Source organism: Scatophagus argus, chromosome 5 (genome assembly GCF_020382885.2).
Source record: "Scatophagus argus isolate fScaArg1 chromosome 5, fScaArg1.pri, whole genome shotgun sequence".
Lineage (NCBI taxonomy): Eukaryota > Metazoa > Chordata > Actinopteri > Scatophagidae > Scatophagus > Scatophagus argus.
Genome location: NC_058497.1, coordinates 14,548,486 through 14,570,396, shown reverse-complemented (window position 1 = coordinate 14,570,396; position 21,911 = coordinate 14,548,486). Strand labels below are relative to the sequence as shown.

General features: G+C 38.7%; 1 protein-coding gene across 4 annotated transcripts in view; it reads left to right on the top strand.

Annotated features, from left to right (window-relative positions):
- The window catches only part of grik4 (glutamate receptor, ionotropic, kainate 4), a 254,036-nt gene that overhangs the window by 52,106 nt on the left and 180,019 nt on the right, over positions 1-21,911 (top strand). For all 4 annotated transcript variants that reach the window (XM_046389058.1, XM_046389057.1, XM_046389056.1 and 1 more), the window contains one exon: positions 16,905-17,080. The gene's annotated coding sequence lies outside the window, so the exon portion shown is untranslated. The remainder of the gene's footprint in view (positions 1-16,904; positions 17,081-21,911) is intronic.

Genomic DNA, 21,911 nt, shown 5'->3' with positions numbered 1-21,911 from the left:
GCTTTACTAATGGATAACAGCCTTCAGACAGGAAGTACAATATTAATTGGAGGTCAGCTAATGGAGGTTTGTGCTGATGAAGTACAAGGACAAGCATGGGGGTTAATCATGTCTATTTTACATTTTAACATTTACACACACAAATAAGTAAGCAGGCTATATCTGCAATCTTTCTCAGGTCAGATTTTATCTTGATTCAGGATTATCTAGTATTGAATTGATGAGACTTTATTAATTTATCCATCCAACGCAAATACATGTAAAACATGTTCCATAATGTTTTGCTCAGAGAATTAAAACCATCAAAGATTGTGAATACAGCAGTTGACCCTATTTAAGATTGATTCAGCACACAGTTGGTCATGTGGTCCAGTGTAGACATAGCTATTAGTCTAACACATTTTCTGCCCTTGTGAGTTAGCCAAGAACGAATGTATTTGGGTTGGGGGTTGTATAGAGCTTATTTGACACAGCTGCGGCTGATCACAGCGAACTGTGAACGTATGCTGAAGAAAGATAAAAGTTTCCATGCAATCTCATCCTCTCTTTTGATAGCGGACAGCTGTGATGGACCTATTTCAATAATGGCATCCATCTACTTGAGCTTATGCAAATGCAGGAAAATGAAACATAGGACATTTCAGGCAAAAGAATTATTTGTTCTGGGGAGCGGGACCATTTATCACATATAACGTGATGGAGTGGCTGTGAAAGACTTGGAGAGGTGGAGATTCCAATGAATTTCATTTGTGGGGCAGTCAGCAGAACGCCTCCACATCCGAGGTTGAAAATTTTCAGAGATTCCACAGACTGTTTTTAAATTTCAAACAGGATGAAAAAGGCGGAGCACCATTATCTCATTCAAGGCAATTACTGTGGTGGATTTGCTCAGGGAAGATTTTCTTTTATCATGTTTATTCAAATGTTTATGTTAATACTTTGGTTTAAGCGTGCAGGTTGTTCCCTTTTCGGTATGTTTGTTTTGACATTTTTCTGTGTGGGTGGATGGTTGAAGTCTTAAGACAAACTGAAAAGAAAAACGCTATCTAATGAATGCTGTCTTGGAAGTTGTGATTGATTTTGAAAGCTTTCACATGAAATCCCATGCTTTTGATCTTCAAAGAAACATCAATATCTATGTTGATTAAGTCATTAATGATCCAGTGTGATCAATATAAATATTTATCTGTTATCATCTTTAAGACAGATTTATTTTGAAAGTGTCTCCTTCTTAAACATTATACAAATAGTGCTAGCACCAGACAGATAATGGCAAGCAGCCCAGAAAAAAAAATAATAAAAAAGACGGTGAGGATTTAATCTCTTTTTTGGGGAATAAATCAGAAGTGTGAAAATATTTTTATTTCAGAGAAAAGGTAGTTCCTTACCAGATCAGGAAACACCATGATCCTGTTTGGGCATCTGGCTTTACAATCCGCTCATTTCTTGCAACAGCTATATTAGCTGCTCTTTTTCAATGTTGTTAGGCTAAAAAACATGTATGCAGACTGAAATTCAACCCTGATGTTCTGTAGATGCAGAGACTTGAACCAACACTGAGTGAGAAGCATTATAAATAAATGTAATTTGTTAAGAGCAGAGGAAAAGTCCGCTAGCTACTGAGCTAGCTTATGCAATGTAAAATGCCATGGGCTTAATGTAGTAATGATGACTAGCAAAAAACAATTGTTTTGTCTTTAAACCTTGGCTGTTATTATTATTTTATACTTTTGTTTGTGGTTTTAGTTGTGAAGCCACATTTTAATTGTATTAGTGGAATTGATTTTAAGTACTGTAAACTTAAATGCTTTCTCTTTCTCTCTAACTGCTTCCAACTAATTTACAGCTATTTATGTGGACTCCAGTGTTGCCAACACTCCAAATTGATGAATATGGTAGAGACCGTTTTATTGATTTGTGTATGCTGGGGCAGTTTGTGTATTTCTGTGTTAGATAACAGTCTGGTAAATATAGGAGAGATGATAACAGTTCCAGTCATTTGGTTTGATTTCTTCCTTCATCAGTACTTTGAAGTTGCGATGGACTGGCCTTGGACTCACCCTGCATGGCAGTTTCTCCCTTTGTCTTTCTCTTTCTCTCTAGTGTATTCCCTCACTCTCTCTCTGTCACACACATAAACACCCTGAGTGAGGCTGACCATTACAACAATGTTAGCACTGTCTTTCTGGCCTTGCTTTCATATTTAGAAATCAGACCATGCTTCTCATTCACAAATTCCTTACTCAACCGCTGCTTTTTGGGACCACCTCTCTGTTTGGATGAAGACTGATTAAATTCAAGTCACTGACTAGTTGCAACGGCTGTAACAGAGGAAAGGATGGAAGAGCAGAGGACGGGGTTGGGGGGAGAGACAGGTTTGGAGTGTGATGGCTGTCTCTCTCTGGGTGTCATCCCCTTTAATCACTAATGTAGGGCTCTGAAGAAGCAGACACTGCTGTTTAACGCAGCAGAGGAAGGACTTCATTCATGTGTTGTGGATTTGATTTTATTCTGTTTACAATGTGTACAGGGAAGTCATCCCAGTTTGAAGACACGACAAGTGATGCCCTTAGGCTCTGTGCTGGGCATGTGTCTCGTGCCATGTGTCAGAGTAATAGCAGGTGTTTTCAGATGTCCTGCTGTATTGAAGGTATGCTGTAGATGTTACAACCTGTAACAGGTGAGCAGGCAAGATGCCACTGGCATACATACAGTGTTACAGTGGTGTAATTATTAACACATTTGAGGGTGGCATTTTTTTTATATTATTTTTTTTGGTGGTACTGTATTGATTCTCAAAAAACAGTTTATTGATTTTTAATTAATTTTACATGCAGAGATTTGTACCTGCAGTTCTTTAAACCTCCATTAGCTAGTACACAGTTTTATAATCTGTTTTCAGCCATTTGATTCTACCATTCCAACTTGATGTCAGCTGAGAATGAAAGAAGTAAGCAAATATTGCTAGTGTAATATAAAAACCACAAGAAAGAACACCATGATATAATATACCTGCCCCGCTTACAGTATCACAATATAGTGCAATATACTGAATCATAGCCCCTGTATCGTGATTTGTATTGTATTCCCAAATTCTTGCCAGTAAACTGCCCACAGTGTTAATTGCTAGTAACAAAGAAAATACTAGTGTATAATAAACTGGACAAACACAGGAAATACATAAACACTAAGAATGAAATTCAGAATGAATGAAGCTCACCATGATTTATGGATATCACCAATTGCAACAGTGATGGCTAACAAATCTGCAGGAGAAGGAAACCTTGTTATAGTAGAACCTGATAAATGAACACCATCATTTGAAAGAGTTTGTGCAGATGTCAACAAAGGATATTGTTGTAGTAGTAAAGCTGAATGCCAAAATGAGGACAAACCTCCTAAACTCATGGGAAAAGAATTCTGTCACCCTTTGAGTAGAAATATGAGTACATAATAGCCATGTTAGTTGGTTGTAGATTGAGCTAAATGCTAACATCAGCATGGTAACATTTGCAGCACGGCATCATTAAAGAACATGACACCTAAATGAAGTTTAAAAAAAAAAAAAGGTGACTGATTCTGTGTGTGTTTATGTGTTCAGTGTGTGTGTGGGGAGAGGCCCTCTAAGAATGGTTCTGAGTGAATATCGAATAGTATATTTGAGTGGCTGCTCAGATTGAGGCCTCAGATCAGCTCTGCCCTGGAGCACAGAGATGGCTTGCTATCTCAGGGAGAAGGTGATCAATGGAGACAACCACATTCTGACTTGAAAAGTCAGAAATGAAAGACATTTTCCTCTCATGTCAGATTACACAGAAATAGCTGTATGCCAGCCACTAGCAGGGCATCTGAAAGCGCCTTTAGCACAGTTTTTTTATATTGTTATGTGCTTGTTTTTCCTCTCAAGGATCCTGCCGGCACTGGCTGTGTTTTTGTGGACACTGTCTAGGCTGCGAGCGCTATACAAGTCCACACAAGAGATTTCATATAGAGCTGGAGTTAGGAAGCGACACAGCTTTTACAGCCTATGGGCACAGGTGAGATTAATTAGCTGATTACCCTCCCATGGTAGCCAACTGCCTTCTGAGGTTTCCAGTCAGTCTCCAAGACAGTGGGAGAGGCATCACAACAGAAATTTTGTAGGTCAGTATATGTATGTCAGTGTGTTTGAATCTCATTCTCTTTGTAACAAGTACACTGTAGTAGTAGGGTGTATGAGATCAAATCTAGAGAAAATACAATGAATGACATGCCTGCCAGACTAATTATCCATTATCTATGAAGGATCCTGTACTGCAGCTATAAATAACTGCCCACTTTTTGTATTTTCTTCTAATTTTACCTTTTAAAACTATATTCCCATATATCCACCAACTTTGAAATTCAGTGCGCATCTGTTATCACCTGTTGATCAAATTTGTGATTCAAGCCTGCTACCATGTTATTGATCTTTCTTTGTGTCAGACTTTGTCAGTGGTCTGTTTGACTGTGGATATTAAACACAGCTATTACATTCTCGATTGAATCAGTGGTGTGCCTTTGGTGTTTGAAGTGTAAAATGAAACATTCATTAACTTTGAGTTGGGTTTTATCCTTTACCCCAACTCTAATTTCCTGGTACATGGTTCGCCTGTACAAATTTCCTGGCCCATAGGCCTCATTTGTAATTCTGGAGAATAAATAAAAGGGTGTTAGTTACAAGTTGACAAAACAGGAAATAAGCTCAAAAATGTGTCTTTACACATTAATTTTGTTTGCGTCTTTAGAGCTTTGGACCTGCATATTACATGCTTCTCTTGTGAATTCAGACTTCATTTGTGGGAGGTAAATCAATTACTGCCAGACAATACACAATTGAGATGATCAAATTAGTGGGGAGGCTGAGGGAGGATTGAAGTCATGAAGGCGTGGGCGGGATAGAAAGAGATGCGAAATCTGAATCCTGGCCAGGTAATCTGCGGACATTTGAAACTAGAAATGGTTCAAGGTTGGCAGAAGAGAAAAGAGAAAGCAACAAGATCAGATCAGATCACCATCAAGTTCCTGCTTTTGTCCACAACAAGACAGTGTTAGCCTGATGATCAGCCTGAATGGCAGTTTCATCTAGCCTGCTGTTGTGTTCATGCTAGCTGATTTCTAGTTTGGTCACTTACCAGTGATTAGTTAGTTTTGTCCAACTAATCATTAGCAAGTATTACTGAAACATAACTTTCTTGCTGACACAGAAACTGCGGTTTCTCGAAATCAAAGCAATATGTCGATTTAAGTCTTATGTCTGTGAGTTAGTTTGCAACAATATTACTATAGCTGCTTTGATCTCTACCCCGCTTTGCCTCATCTATTATAGCTGTTTTTCATGTATGTATGCTTGCTACCATTATCAAATATTATGGGCCTAATCAGTGTCAAATCTGACCATATTTGCAGAACAGAACAAAACAGATTAATCTATTGACAACAGCCAGAACGTATGTTTATTCATTGGTTATTTCTGTGCAATCCTGCCCATGGAAATCCCATAGATACTCAGCCCTGCATTGATACCAGATGAGCGAGGAAGTGAAGAACATGGAAATAACCGTTGCGTTTCTGTCCCTCACAAATAGTCATTTACACAAAATTGTATAGAAATTAGGAATCGTGATCTTTCTCAAGCGGTTATCAAAACGGTCCAGTTCCATGTTCCTTTGTGTCTACGTAAAGCTTAAACGTTTTGATGGATTTTCTTTTTTTTTTCGTTTCTTTCCTTTCTTTTTTTGGATGATTATTTGTGAAGATAGGGACTTTTTTCCTGTACTGGGAGCAAAATGAATTTCATCCTCAAAGGAGAACACAGGACAAGTGAACAGAAAAACGCTATTTAATTTTTGTTCTACTCAAACCAACAATGGCTGGAGCTGCATTAAAAAGGGGAATGCAAACATATCTTTAAGAAGTCCGGACACTGTACACAAGTGTACTGCTGCCACATCAGAAAAAGAAAAACGGATCAATATCACACTAAACCTGATATGTTGATTGTTATCACAGAATGTTTTTCATCTTTCCATGTTATAACAAGATACTTACTACACATGAGATAACTTATTGTTTTAGCATAATTCATTTCATTTTCCGACATTGTAACTATGATTACAAGGCACATAGTATATTATTATATTCATAGAAAACAAGAAAAATGTTGTTAAAATGTGATAAGTTTGCATGTTGTAGTAATGTAATGTAATCTGACATGACACTGATCTATTTTCTTTTTTCCTGTGGTGCAGCAGTATGGTACCATACATTTGAATTCACAATGTGTGAACATTAAAAAAGAGGTTTCCTGACATATACTGTAGTACTTACACATATTGGCACATTTTGGTTTTGAAAGATTTTGCTTATGTCCAATCCAAGATGGAGTCACTGCATAGTCCAAAATAAACTGGTAATAATACAGACAACTGCAGTGAAACCAAGTGGAAACATCACACCCCCCGCTGAGACTACATTACTAGCTAGAATAGATGTTGTTTTTGCAGTTTCCCGTTGAGCTTATGCACGAATCACTGGTCCCTCTCATTTTGGAGCAACAGCCTATCAGTGGAACCCTTCTTTTGAAGAACATGTTTGATCTTCATATGAAAAGAAAGCCTTGATCATCATAAACATAGCATACACTGACCTGCTTATGCATTCTTGAAGGGTTCACTTTATTATTTTTAGCATTTTGCCTTTATTGGACACTTTGATAGCTTAGAGGCAGGCAGGACACAAGGAGAAAGAGACAGGTGTATGACATGTAAAAAAAGTCCTTGGCTGGAATTGAACTAGCAACATTAGTTATATGGCACGGACAGTAACCTTTCTGCTCCCAAGGCACTGCATATTTCATCATTTCTTAAAGAGAGCTGAGCTTTATTGTACAATAAAATATGCCACATGCACATCATGGATCAATATGTTTGTATGCTCCTGTGTGTACTTGTTAAAGCGTTGTGCAGAGAGAAACGAGCCCTACCCCAAGGTCACATAGAGATCAAAACTGTTGACAGCCTGAAGTATGAATCAGACAGATTGTGCATCTCTTATGAGCACATGGTCATAATGGATCAAAGGCATGGATATAGAATCATCAGTGGAACAAAACAACAGATGCATAATTGCACTTAAAAACACATTTTCATTAACACACTTCATCAACGCCATGGATTTTATCTAAGATTAGGCCATAGAATTTAAGCCTGCAGGTTAAAATCATAATTAAAATGATGGTTTGTGGTGGTAAGAATACAATTTTACCAAAAAGATAAGGTTCATGAAAATTTAATGAAATGAAATGAATAGATGAAATATTGTGCCCTAAAGCCTCTATGATATTGTCTTTCTTCACAGTGATCATTGATTTCTCTGCGGAGTTTGAAGAAAACTGAGGAAATATTTGACATAACACTTAAAATGCAAACCAGTTTTGAGCAGTTTTGAGCTTCTGAGCCTCTGTCTTTCTTCAGACAGTTGACCTAGGCTGTGTCTATTTTTAGAACCTTGTGACCGCAATCTGACGCGAATTATCAAGTTAATAAATTGTTGTGTACATCATGCAAGTTGTGATGTCATCAGAACTTTGAAAACAAACAGCTCAGTATTGGAAATGTGCAATCATTCTCTGTAAATAACAAATTAGGTATGAAGCGAAAATGTTTATAAAGTACGACATTATTCCTTGGTCTGGTCTTAGGCCATTTGGTCACAGCCCTGTCCTTGAGCTGCCACATATTGTGTGTGTGCATTCATGACTGTGTTGATTTGATTAACAACTTTACTGCCAAGAAAATGCAAGGGCCTTTTGCCAATGAAACGTTTTATGCGTTCAGAAATTAAATTCAGAATTAACTGCAGGCACTGTCTCCACACTAGGTCCTTCGTCGATGTCGGCTCGTCTTCACGGTCAAGCATCTCATCAAAGAGCCATTAGTGTGTGTTGTCTGTGGGTGTCAGACTGTTGCTGGCTGTGGTGGGCGAACAGGTTGCCAAATAAACATACTGCGACACAAAACTGGAAGCACCAGGTGCCTTGAATAGGAGACTGACTTAGATCAATAGAGGGGATGGCTACTTTATGAAGCGCTGAGTGCACGCACCTCATAATCATCACAGGAGTGTGTAAATTAGCTTATGGCACACAAAGACTCTAATGAATCTCCACTCATGAGAGGAGAGATGAAGCTGGGAGGAAGAGCGGTGGAAGACAATGAAGTACATTCAATATAACAACTGAAATCATATCCAGTCACAGTTGAAATATTTTTACATTCATTGCATATTTGACTATAAATAATCTTGCAGTACTGGAAACATTTGAAAAAAAGCTTGGATGCTGTGTAAAACATAAGCTAAACAGAATGTGATACTATGCCTTTTTTAAATACATGTTCAATTGACACACAGCACAAAGACAGTATAGTTATTGCTTACCTTGTCAGCTTCATTAAGTTTTGTTAATATATTTTTATTCTGAAAATGATGCCAGTAACCAGGGGAAACAACGTGCTGTGAAAGTTGTGTACTGCTCAGAAAACACCTGCCTGGAACCTTCCACAGGTCGTAATGGGGTATGAGAGAGACATCCTCAAAAAGTTTAGTCACTGACAAACAAGTATGGAGTGAAGTTCTACACTTTGAAACATGACTGTTTTAAGGATAACACTTGATTGTCCTCATTAAGAACAGAATTCACTCCTTGTATTCCTTGTTTTGTGGCACGTTCTAGGTTTCAGCTGGACAAATAGAACATTAAACATGTAGTTTATACATTGTACATGTAGTAGCGAAAAACATGACTTTTGTGATGCCTTTAAGATGTCGATGATTTCTCAGTGAACCTCGTGTCCTGCAGACTTGTTGGGATGGTTACAGACACAGTACAAACGCCTTGGTCAGATGCTAAAAATCTGTAAGGTTACACCTTAACCCGACATGCCATATTGATAGAAGAAAGATTGTTATTCCAGTTCTGATGATGGCCCCTTATGCCTCTGGTGAATATCAGGAAGGAGTTTGCATTTGAACAATGCTCAGATAGATATTTATTTCTTGCAAATCACTGAAATGGCTGTTGTCAGCAGTATTGTCATCAGTGGGATTTCCTTACAAAACGCATTCCTCTGGAGGTAGTGCTGTGCGATGTCTGCTTTCATGGAATCTCTGGTAAATTATGCATATGCCTGTGTACCCTCAGGGAAGAATCTTGTACTCCAGGTCATGCATTATAAATGAACATGAACAACTGTAGGATACACGAACATCTGGCATCCTCAGGTAAGGTTAAAACCCAACAGGATTCAAAGTCATGTTGCTTTCGTAATTCTGGACACCCAGGGGATATAGGCAAGGACATACCAGCAGTGTGGACGCCTGCCTTCACTATTGCTCAATATATCTGCAGGATGCCTAGATTGAATAAGTCTCTGAAATTCATCCCCTCTGGCAGGACAGTACACCTAAGGCCTACCTCATCAGTTTCTTCAATGTCCATAGCATTGCATCAGTTATAGCTTTGTGAGAAACTCATCTTCAGCGCTGTCATATCTGGATGTCTTTGTAGCGCTGCCCATTGGTTGGTACCCCTCCATGCTGTTCCATTACCAAATCTGTTTTAGGATTATTGAAAAGTATTTGTTTTTTCTTTCTTGAATGTTGTCAAGTTCAAGGTCAATATTGTCCTCTTAAGTCTAACCCTGGGGTCACAGTGAGCAAATGGGGCATCTCTCTCGGCCATGAGAGAGAGAGAGAGAGAGAGAGAAACAGTGGGAGAGAGTGTGTGTGCAGCTGCTCGTTGGTGTGTCTAGTGCAGAACTGATTTAAGGCCCCAGGCCACAGGAAGAAGGCTACTCTACACTCCAGGCACGTCCCTGAAACCAGCAGCAGAGGAAGCACTATTGCCATTCAGGAGCGTCGACTGCAGACGCCTAAATGAGTCTGTTCTGTCCTGCAATGCCCAACATGGCAGTCCGCCACTGACTCAACTTCTCTGGCTCCTAATATGCCCTCCCCCTCCTGCTGCTACTTCTCGATTCTCACTTCAAGTTCATCCTTTTCTTTCTCTGCCTCTTTCAGTGTCACATCTCCATTTTAAATCTTATTATATATCTGTCCCTCCAGATTCTGCACGAGTACCTGTGGGATTTGATCTTTGTCATATTTTCTTTACATTCACAGTCCAGCATATCCAGCTGCTATATTTTGACTGGTTTTTGTCATTTTATTGCCTTTTAAGTCTGAGTGGACATTGTGCGATCATGAACGGTTACAAAGTCTGCACATGTGTAGCTTGTCGCCAAATGCAAAGTGCGTGGCTTTTAGTGTATTTAACAGCAAATGTCTCATTACTCTAGTTTTTATTCCATTGTTCTTATCTTATTATCATTATTATTACTTTTGCTTGGCCGTGACTTGGCTCCACAGTAAGGTCACACTTGTCATTTATAATATCTGCAACTGACTAGTCGAGTTACAGCAGGATACTGGTAACCCATAAAATCAAGTGTAATGAGGTTCATCTTTCTGAAATGAACATGTAGTTCTCATAGTGTGTGTGGTAGCATGGCTAATCATGAAAACCACACAAACTGGTTTCTAGTCAAAAACAATTTCCTCTAAATGGTCTGAAAATGCTCCCATTTTTAGTTTTTCCCACTGTCTGCCAGCCATTTTCCATTTGTACTCTGTTGCTGTCACCTTTCCATGATCTCCCTTTCCTTTGCTCCCTATGTACTTTTCTATCCTTTAGTTGCAAATGTGATTGTGACCATTTTTAACAGAATGGCTTTTATTCAGTCTGGGGTTTGAACAAAAATACTCAAATTTGTCTATGAAAATGTTACCAAATGTTCCTGCAGTTAGAGTAGTAAACAATAACAGGATTAGGGCTTTGTTTTGACTAAATCTGTTTGCCTGTATGAAAATCATATTGAATTTTTATTGACTTTGTTGGTAGAGTATTTGTTTCCTCATGGCTGCATATTTGTGGTGTCACTGTACACAACTTCTCACCTAATGTCCATTTTTCCAGCTGGGGGTTGATGGAGGAGGAGCGAGGTGGGTTACTATCAGGGACGGTGTGATGACAGCTCGTGAATTCTAAAAGCTTTATCGGTCCCCTGCAGCCTGCCTGGGCAGCTCACTGCTGCCTCTCATCTCTCCTGTGTGTTGCATTGAATATGGCTCTCCAATTGGGGTCACGGCACAGACTGATAGGAAGCTATATTCCTTCATAACTGGAGGCAAAGAGCTCAGCATTAAAAACAGCAGCAAAGAGATGACAGGTCTGAACACCCGCTGACTGACGGACCAAGACGCCCTCACATACAAACATTAGAAAACAGAAATGTAATGGTAAAATGCATCTTTCTCCAAATTCTCTTCTGTAAATTCAATCTCCAGTGTGTTGGTTCCAGTGCCTTGCCCTTCTGTGGACAATGCTCACAGCAAAATAGGCTGACGCCTTTACTTTGAAAGTTATCATAAAGAAGATTAGGAATCTACTTCTGTCTCTTGGCATTTATGGCCTTAGTTTGAGCTCAGCTCAGCATTCAGCAAAACAGTCTTAGATCAAGATCCATTAAGTAGCTGTTCATCATATCACATCTTAATCAGCAGAAAATGTACACATCAAACACACACCTTGTTCTGTGGCTTGTACCTTACCCCCCTGTCAGCCAGCTGCCTCAGGTAGAGTGTGTGAGTGTGTGTTTGTGTGTGTACCTGTTTCCTCAGTAGCTAGCTCACTTTTAGTTTCTGTTTCCAGATTTTTAGTTTTTTTTTTGGTTTGTTTGTTTTTTTTTGTAAACTTCTGGTAACCAAATAAGAAGAAACTACCTAAAAACAATTAGAGCTGCACCTTGATTAATCTGAAATTCTGTCAGAAAATAGTGAAAAATCTCTCAAATCTCAAATATTATCACTTTAATTCATATAAGGCTGAGAAAAGCATCTACTGAGATGAAACTAGGTAATGTTGGATATCTTTGCTTGGTAGATTACTTCAAAGATCAGACTAACTGCTGGTTAATTTTCTATCAGTAAACTAATTGATTAATTTGGCATTAAAACCCATATACTGTGGAGTTTTTTTACTTAAAAACACTGGACTAAACAGTTTGTTGAAGTAGTCTACATCAATAAATAATTCAATAAAAAGTATGAAGTCAAGGGTGATGTAATAAGGACTGGATGTTCAACTACTAAATGCTCATGTGTTCTTTTGGTCACTTATACTACAGCATTTACTGCAACATTGGACGCGTCTATAGCTGATATGGTAAACACACAGTGATGATGATCTGTAGCTTCAATGTTCAAATCAATGCTAATGTGTGTGTGTGTGTGTGTGTGTGTGTGTGTGTGTGTGCCAAATGCAATACATTTAAATCCCCTCAGAGAACACTGGATGAGCAAGTCCTAAAATCTTCCAGTTAGATTTTGCCATTGCAAATACATTTCCTTCTGAAAATGTATTGGAGTGGTAGGTTGTTTTACTGCACAATAAAGGGCAAATAAATCAAAGCCTTCTCAACCCGTCACCTCAGCTGCAGCAGCTCTAAACATCTGTCTTGATCATTCTCTCCTGTTTGTCCCCTTTCCCAGATTACCTATAGGGATTGATGGCCATGCCAAAGCAAAAACAGAAAAATCCATACCACTCTCCTGCCCTTTCCATATCACATTGATTTCATGGTGAAATATCAATCTGCATATGTTCTGTTGCAGCACTCTCAATAGCACAACACATGTTTAGAAGTAAATCAACATAAAGCTGCTTTAGGACAGCATTTTATCAAGTTGCAATGGGAGACCTTTCTTTTCCTCACTGGGTTGCAGCTTAGTAATTAAGGAATGTCATTAATTTTCAGTGCAGGCCTGTTACTCAAATGCTGAATATCATATGCTCTATAAAGTTTTTTTTCTCTCTCTCTTCATCAGTTTCCTGGATGGATGGTAAATATCCTGGACATTATGCCATATCAGCTTTAACACTTTGACCAAAAGAAGCAGTTACAGAGCAATGCGTAGTGGTTCTTGATTTTCTTCCAATGAGACATAACAGACAGATTGGCTAGCTTTCCTGCCAGACATTTGAAGTGTCCTGCTAACAAACAAGCAACTACAACCAAAAACACAACCCAGCAGAGGTAGTAACTGATGTGTGAATAAAAATGCATTGAATGATGGATGCATTTTCTCTTCAATACACGTAGTGTGGCTGCATCATTTAGATACCCTCAGAATCTTTGCAGCTCAGTGATATTTTGATACTTTTTGTTTATGTGTTGCTAATCAACTATGAACTGTGTTAAAATATCAGCAATGACATTTTCAGATTGCTTTTACAAAAATAATAAAGCCTTTTAATACTGCACTGTCAAGAAATGCAATTACTGTTTTCCAGTGGCTCAGTAAACACATTTTTTATATATTTTTACAAAGATAAAAGGGGTTATTTTTTCACAAGATACAAGAAAATGATTACGCTTGATTAGTGGTGGAAAAGAGTCTGTACTAAGAATACAATATCATTTGCTCAAGTACTATGCCATAAAATCATGGGCTCTTCTTCTTTTAATCTGTGTTTTCAAGACAAGCTCTGTGAAAGGAAAGCATACCATCTGTAGAGTGAAGTGATGAAATATGTGTTTCACATTACCACATTTTGCAACTCAACAACTAGCATTGCAACAGCAGTAGAAATGCAACAGAAATAAAGGCTTTATTCACATTTTACATTTGACACATTTTGACGTGTCAGAGTAGGACTAAGCAGGTATTCATAACGACTCTTTTAAAGTTGTCTCAAGTGGACCGTAAAGCTTGTTTTTCACTCTAGATCGACCACCTTTTGTTCTTGTTCGTCCTGCTAATATTGAAGATGATGTGAAAAGCAATGTTGCCGTTTATTATTCTTTACAGCCAGGCTGAGCTCGAACGCTTGTGTCTTCACAACATGAACATTCATGTGCCTCAGTCTGGACAGGGAGGGTGCTGTTTTAAATGGACTAATCTTATCTTATTTGTAGGCCCGAACATCATGTACATTGAACATGAACATTTTGTATGCCCTTGTCATAGGATTTGCTTTTACGGTGCTTAGCAAAGAGTTGACACAGATTTTTGATACATACATGAATATTATTTGGGCTCAAAGGCTTTTTTACCCATTATTTTTACTATTACAAACCAAATTCCTGTTGAAAATATGAGTTTGCACAAAAAAAATTGAAGCCTAAGGGTAAAAAAGTTCTTGGTACAGATGGTCCAAAATACATGAGAATAATTTCATAATGTACCTTTGGCAGTGCTGTTATGTGTATTTTAAAATGTGCCTTGCAGCTAATCAGGACTGCAATAGCAGATATTCTTCAGCTAAAACATTGCTTGTTTTACTTAGCATACATAATAATATGCTCATGCTGTACTGAAGCTATTTGCAAACATTTTCAGCATGATTTAGTTACTGGATTAATAGCCAGTGGGAATTTGCAAACCTTTATGAATATGTTGAATAAATAGCATTTCTGACATTTCTACCTGCACATACATTCAGAATTTGCTTGTCTTTTTTACATTTCTACATCCTAAAATCACAATCAGAGTCCACACAATGTGAAATAACTGCACATGATGACATTTAACGGCAACAGAACAGAGAAAATTGTCACTGCTCAAAAGATGTGAAAGTTAGTATTTTTTCTTATGGTGAGGGCTTGTGGTACAATAGGGATTTTAGTCCTTTGGGCAGTGTTTGCCAGGAAATAAAATCTGTACCTTTGGCTTGTATACAGCAGCCTGAAGCTGTGAGGTGGAGAGAAGAATGGAAAGATGGGGAGTAAGGAGGGGAAGGGGGTTGGAGAGGAGAGCAGGCTGAAAGGAACATTCAGCAACAACATCCTTTCTGCTGAAACTTTACATATGTCAGCACTTCAAAAGTTTCCACCATTATTATTTATCCCACATCCTCTCCAAGAGCTTCAAATATTCATTTGATCTAACCTTTCATTCTGTGCCTACTGTAAATTGTCTCAAACTGGATGCATGCATTTTTTAAAACTTTGTGCAAGTAATTACAGAGAAGTGGGTTTTCTGAGTTAAACAGTGCTTTGAACAGCAACAGCTGATTGAGCCCTGTAAACGTGCTTGAGCCAACGGAGGACAAAACTAAGTTAGTGAAGTAGTAGCAATAGCGGTATCTCCATTCTCAAGTTATCATCATAAAGTAGCAGTATTAATCTGTTTTACAGTCTATTGAGAGAGGACTCAGCAAAATATATTGAGATCAAAACTTCAAAGACAGACCACCAGAATTAAATCATTGTTTATTGGCAGCATTATAGCATGTGATTTGCCTCGAGCCAAATGTAAGACTTGAATAGCGATGGAACTGTTTTGCCTGCTGCTTTTTTGTCTTTCTTTTTTTTGCATTCCTTAAGTACATAATTTATGGAGCCATAATGAAACAATATGATTATTATTTTTTTTGTTAGAAAATGAAAATGAAAACGAATCCCAGTGAAAAGCAGTCTATTTGTGGCACTGTCCGCCTTTCACTTTTATACCAGTGAGTTATTTGTATGCAACAACTGTTATGCGTTAATCTGTCTCTCTTTTTAGGGAGGTAGATGATGTTTAAACATCAGTATCATTAGTTTCCATCCCTGTTTGCAATGTCAGTTCACTAAAGCTGGGCAGTGTGCAATCCACGTCTGAGCCTGTTTGGGAGCCCGTAGAAAAGTTGGCTAGAAAAGAGCAAACAGTGTCAGAAATAGTTGTGTAAAGAATGAAAATGAGAGAAAAGAACACCACACTACAACTTGACGATCGTTATGTGAAGTGGACATGTGTTGGTAGGTGCTGTCAGGAAGAATCTGTCTGAAAGGTGTGGGGCGGCACGGGGTTTCAGAGGTTGTTCGACCATCCAACAAACATTTCTGTTGGAATTTACCAACTCAGTGTCTCCAGGTGCGATAAGTGAAAGCAAGGGGTGTAGTGGCATCGACTGCCGTCTGTCAGCTTTTGCTGCAAACTGGTTGGTGCAGAAACCAGTTTTCAAACCATACACATAAACCTATGTTAAATCTTTGACGAATCAAATTGAGCGTTGTTAATTTAGGTGGCGCCACAATGGATTAAACAATTGCCTTGTTGCTGAAAAACTTTACAAGGTCACTATGTGTTCACGCAAACTCACATATTTGCCAACAGTCAGCAATACGGTTCTACATCTGCCGTGACGTAGGAGGGTGATTTCATGGAGCTAAGTGATTAGGTTGATCTCTTGGGAGAAGTTTAATTCTCCTCTGAGTAAGGGTGCCATTAAAATGCAATGACATGAGATTAATGCTCATCTTGTAAGTGACATTTACTTTCTCATTTACCGTGAAAATTGTCTTGCAATATTGTGTGCGAGACCTTGTTTTGAATGCTGATGAGTCTCAGAAGCTGTTCAAAGTGTTGTGTGGTGACAGTATGAAAAATGTTGAATGTGCTATAAAAAGAGGAAGGGTATCTAGCTGAGTAAGGGACAAACCTTAAAACAGGACATCAGCAAAATGGGCCCGTGAACTTTGAAACTGCGGTTTACAGTGCAAATCCCAAACTTTCTGTATGGTGAATAAATGGCTATCCTCAGCATTAACAATAGGGCTGCAGAAGCTGATACATGACCAGAAATATGATTTATAATGCAATATCAGTCTAATCTCCCAAAGGGGGACCTACAACAACAGAATGTCTTTATGTCTCAAGATTACCTAACCTTGTACAGTGTGAAATTGATTGCTTCTGTTTCTGCACCTCAAAGAAACCGTCCTCTTTTGTGTTTGACTGACTCTCACTTTTTTTTTTTTTTTTGTCTTTTTTTTCTCTTACAGAGTGCAGAGTCCAAACTGTGAGAGTGTGCATATACATGCTTGTGTGAGAGCTCGGGGGCATACATTATATGTGTATGTGAGATGAGGAGAAGCTAAGTGGCTACCACAACCACCCAGATCAGACCGCCTCCTGTGCTGCAAGATGGATTAGAGCCCCACACCCCAGGAGATCAAAGGTAGGAGAAGATGTTTGGTAATCAGCCGCCACTCACCTGCCCTATTCAATGACTGCATGGAAATGGTGAGGGAGAGAGGAAATAATGAATCACAAGACTAAAATCTTTCTGCCATCTGTGTGCTGTAGATTGGACACTCAGGTCTGTCATGTTCATAAATCTCATCATCTGTTGGTATAAGAGGAAGAAATAAAAGCTTACAGTGCTGTTAGTTCACTCTTAATTACCACTGCATTTGACAGACTTTCTGAATCCACCTTCAAACTTTCATTTTAGAAACTGTAATTTAAAGAACATGTGTATGAAATAATGTGTGACACTGCATACATTGCTTAGCAGATTTCATTTACACACGCACTTACGCACTTATAGGATTAGGATTGGTAAACGCTGTTTTATAAGGAAAAGATATTAGCTATAACACAATCATCAGGATAGACTTCTGCTGCCCAACGTGGTCCAAATGGTCTGATGTTACTCATTCGGAGTTCCAGAAACAACTGAGCCAGGGGATGCAGGCAAGTCTGCTCTTACTATTGTGATTAGTATGCTGCATCGCTCGCTCGAACTATAAATAAATGCACTGCTGAATGCAACAAGTCCAGGCAAGTGTTAACAGTAATTCTGGAAAATGCAGGAAAACGCTAACTGAATTCAAAGCAGATGAGGCAGGTTGAGGAAACATAAAAATGTAACAAGAAAGTGAATGATTGTGACATCACAAAATAACCCTCTGAGCACACTGAGCATTACATTACAAGCTGGGGATAAATTTAACTGCAGCAGTGTAACAGCTTCCAGGGTCAAGTTTTCCTTTAAGCTGCTTAAGAGGCACTTGCTACAACAGAAATTATTGTGACCACTGTAATTAAACAGCTAAAGGAAGGCCAAATTGGATCTATGTCTCCAGTTAGAAAAAAAAAACCCAAAACAACACTGAATACAGCAAACGCAATTCACTGCAACCCGACAGTGATACGTTCTGTTCTTCTCTGAGTGTAGTTATGGATGAGGAAAAGTGGGCCTTTTTCATCATCACAAAATATTTTTACAGCACATTCTTGTGACAACAAAAGCTGCTTATTGAACGATAATTCAGCACTGTTTGCATGAAGGAGGATTATGTTATTGAGATTTCTTCAGCTGAGAGGTTTTTGTCCATGCATGTAAAATGGATCCATAAGAAATGCATTTTCTCTACTTTTACCAGTTTTCCCCCCGAATGGTCTCAACAAGCCTGGCGGGCACACTTTTTACCTTCAGTTTACCTTCTCTAATTTTCTAACCAGTAATTTTAAGGTTTTCAAATTTCCTATTTTAGGTGTCTTAAAGAAGCACTTTGCATGGATTTCTTTATTTTATTTTATTTTTTTAAAGAATTGCTCCTGGGCAAAATGCTCTTTTTAGACGTTTTAAAGGGAGAACTTACATAATACTCAGCGTTCTAGACGACAGTGGTGGCAAACTCACTTGTAGTCATAATGTAAAACTTCTTATAAATTTCATCAACACAGAAACACAAACTAGGAAATACAGCAAGTCTTTAATATTTTTACGATCATGTAAACATCAATGTGGACTTGACAAAGGCGGTGAATAAACTACGATGAGTGCTGTTACTGCATGGATTGTTTGGATGTGATGCTGAAGTACTTAAAAAGATTTGTCCAAAAAATGTTATGTATTTGTAAATCTTGTGTGTCAAGCTAACTTACATGTGGGTTTGAAACTCAGAAGTCTTCTGATTCTGATATTTTCTTGTCCTCAATCCAATCCCAGCTGACAGCTGATGTTCTGTTCTCCTTTCCTCACTCTGCCTCCTCTTTGACCTCTCTTACATGTATTTGTTTGTTTCTGACAAAGCCAGCTCACAAAAGCAGCAGAAATGGGGTATTTTTAGATAAAGGTGCCAGACTGGACCCTATAGCAAGTGGGTCAGAGTTTTTGCCCATGTTGTTTGTGTAGAGGACAGGATACGATGTCATCTGGAGGCTTCTCTCCAACTGCTACCTGCTGTGTGGTGTTGGAACAAAAATCAAAAAGCATCACAGGAGGCTTATGGATGAATACTGAGAGGATCTGAATTTGCCCGAACCCTCAATAATCAGCTCAGAGTGTTTTTATAGAGCAGGATATTAGAAGCACTTGTTGGCCAATGAATTCCAGTTTCTCAGAGTGCAAATTTTTTCTGTGAATATTTTTTTCAAGTTGGTGCATAATTCATTTCGTGTTGATGTGTCGAGATGTGTTTCCTATATATAAACAATGATGGATAACATGTCTCCACCAGAAACTTTTCAATTACTGCAACCAAGGATGTATTTACCACACGCACGCACCTACTCTTCAGACTACTTATTTATCCTATGTCATATTACAAACTCTTGAGTGTGCTCATGACAGAAAACCCAATTCATATTCATACGCAGGATAACACTCTTTTCATATTTTTTAAGCCACCACATCCCCCTACAGGCAGCTCAAGTACGATGTGAATACAAATGCCAGAACACACAGTATGCTGTAAAGACATTGAATTTCTCTGAGGCACCAGTGCCCTGTGAAATCTAATACTTACAGAATTTGACTTTTTACTGACTTTGGCTGAAGGAAAGTGGTATGAGGAGAATTGCATTGCCCACATGTGCAATTTTACATGAGATGCAAGTATTGAATATCACTTTGGTGCAGATGGTGTATTATGCCCCCTCAGTATGTGTCAAGCGTATCAATATTGCCACTGGATAAACTGCTCAGCCTTACTGGAACTGGTTTTGATCTGTCATGCTCATAAAATTATCATTGCTGCACTTTGTTTACCGCACCCATGATGCCCTCACCCACTGCCCACAGCAAATTCGTCTTCACCTGCTTAGCAGAAATGCAGCGCATCTTTGATGAACTCGGGCTGCTTTTTATCCAGAATAAGTTTTGCTTTATTGTGTGGGTAGCTTGAGAACTGTGTGTGTGCGTGTGTTTAATGAGCTGCTTGTATTTGCGTGTTGACTGAATTCATAAGTCTGCCTGGCTCTGCCCCTGTCTGTGTTGCCGCTGGGCCACCTGCCTTTTTCCTGCCTCCTTTCCTGGCTGCTCCTGAGAAGTAGAGATAAGGCCCACTGATGTTTGTCTGCTCCCTGGCAGATTACTGAGGCAGGCAGGTACAAGGACTGTGGCAGACAGCTACAGTATACTGGAGGCCAAAGAAGAACTAGTTTGGGATGCCTAAGCTGACCACAGCACCAATCCAGCTTGAATGCCATCTGGCTTCTTTTTGTGTGCTGTTGCTGCTGAGCTAATTACTGTTCAAAAAACATACGAGTCAATGTGGGAAATATCTGGAAACTTCTTTCAACTCGGAACTATGAAAGGTAGTGAACAATCGAATGTAATGTCAGTGATTCTCCTTTGATTAATAACAATTGAAATGTAATCAGTAAATCATATTTGCGTAAATGAGCGATGCCAGTTAAGTCAGTAGGTCATCAGCATAGCAGAGCAGTGTTGAGTTTTCTCAAGTTTATTTATTCTGTTTTCATGTCTAGTTTGAGAATTTTCAGAATAATCCTGATCTAATGTCACCGATTTTTGGTTTGAGTAATGACATTTTTTTAGTAAAAAACAAAATGAGTAAATAACAAAAAAACAAACAAACAAAAAAAAACAAAACAAAGACATACCACTACTACAACATGAGTACAAATTGAGCTCATAGTTGTAAATGTATCTGATTTCTGATACACTCAATAGGAGCTATAATTTTGTTGCTAAATACCTCACTTGATGCTCATTTTTATTGAAAAGTTGATAATGTAATGTTGATGGGATTTGTGACATCATTTTTATGGTTATGAGTAGACAGCTAGAAAAGTAGGTATTTTATTCAGATGTGTATCACTTTCATAAGTGAAGACTTCAGGAAAGAAAAGGTAATTCGAGTGATTTGCGTTTGTGTCTGTCGTGGTTGTGCATACTTGCATGTGTGCCTTTTGTGTGTTTATCCCTAGAGCAGCGAGCTGTGAACACTTATGATTAAAGCACGCGATCAGTGTGAAACTTCCTAATAAGGCCTTTTCTGCTTCTGTGAAGAACATTTCACAGATTTCTTGGACATAAAATTACTGTGACTCTTTCTTCATCCATGAGAGGTCAGGCCAGAGAGGATAAGGAACAGAAAAGAGCTAAAATGGTGTGACTGGAAGTGTTGGTCCGGGTGCAGAAGAGATCAGGGCTATCACTGGCATCATGTCTCCGTGCCTTTGTGCAATATAGAGGTATATTTTTTAAAAACTTCAGTGCAGAGCTCTCCTGCTGAAAGGTTCTGTTCAGAAAAGAGTGGGTGAGAGGGCTGAATAAAAATATGAAAAAACTGATGTACAGTAATAGACAGGGGAGACCACGAATTGGGAAAAAGTGAGATTAAAGTGAAGGTGGGCAGAGTGCAAAAAAAAGGAATTATAAATGAATCATAGAGCTTTGAGCATTTTTTTCCCCCAGTATTACTTGTACATATTACAGACAAAGCTATTACCATGCTTAGTTCCTTTCATCAGAGAGTATGAGCTTATGTCATAACAAAGTGTCCAACTGCAGCTGCCTTTATGTGTTACTTAAAACTTGTTAGATCACTGCTGTCTTGCCTAGCCGTCTGTGTCTCTCTCACATGGACACATTTCCTCTCTTTGTGTCCATTGTTTCTGTTTGATTGACTCATGTTTGATCAGAGCTGTTTAAATAGCTGTCTCAATATTTATGTGGCCAATTGTGAAGATGCTGTGTGATTGTGGCCCAACTGACAGAATATAAATTGTTCATCGCTCTCCACACCATGTGT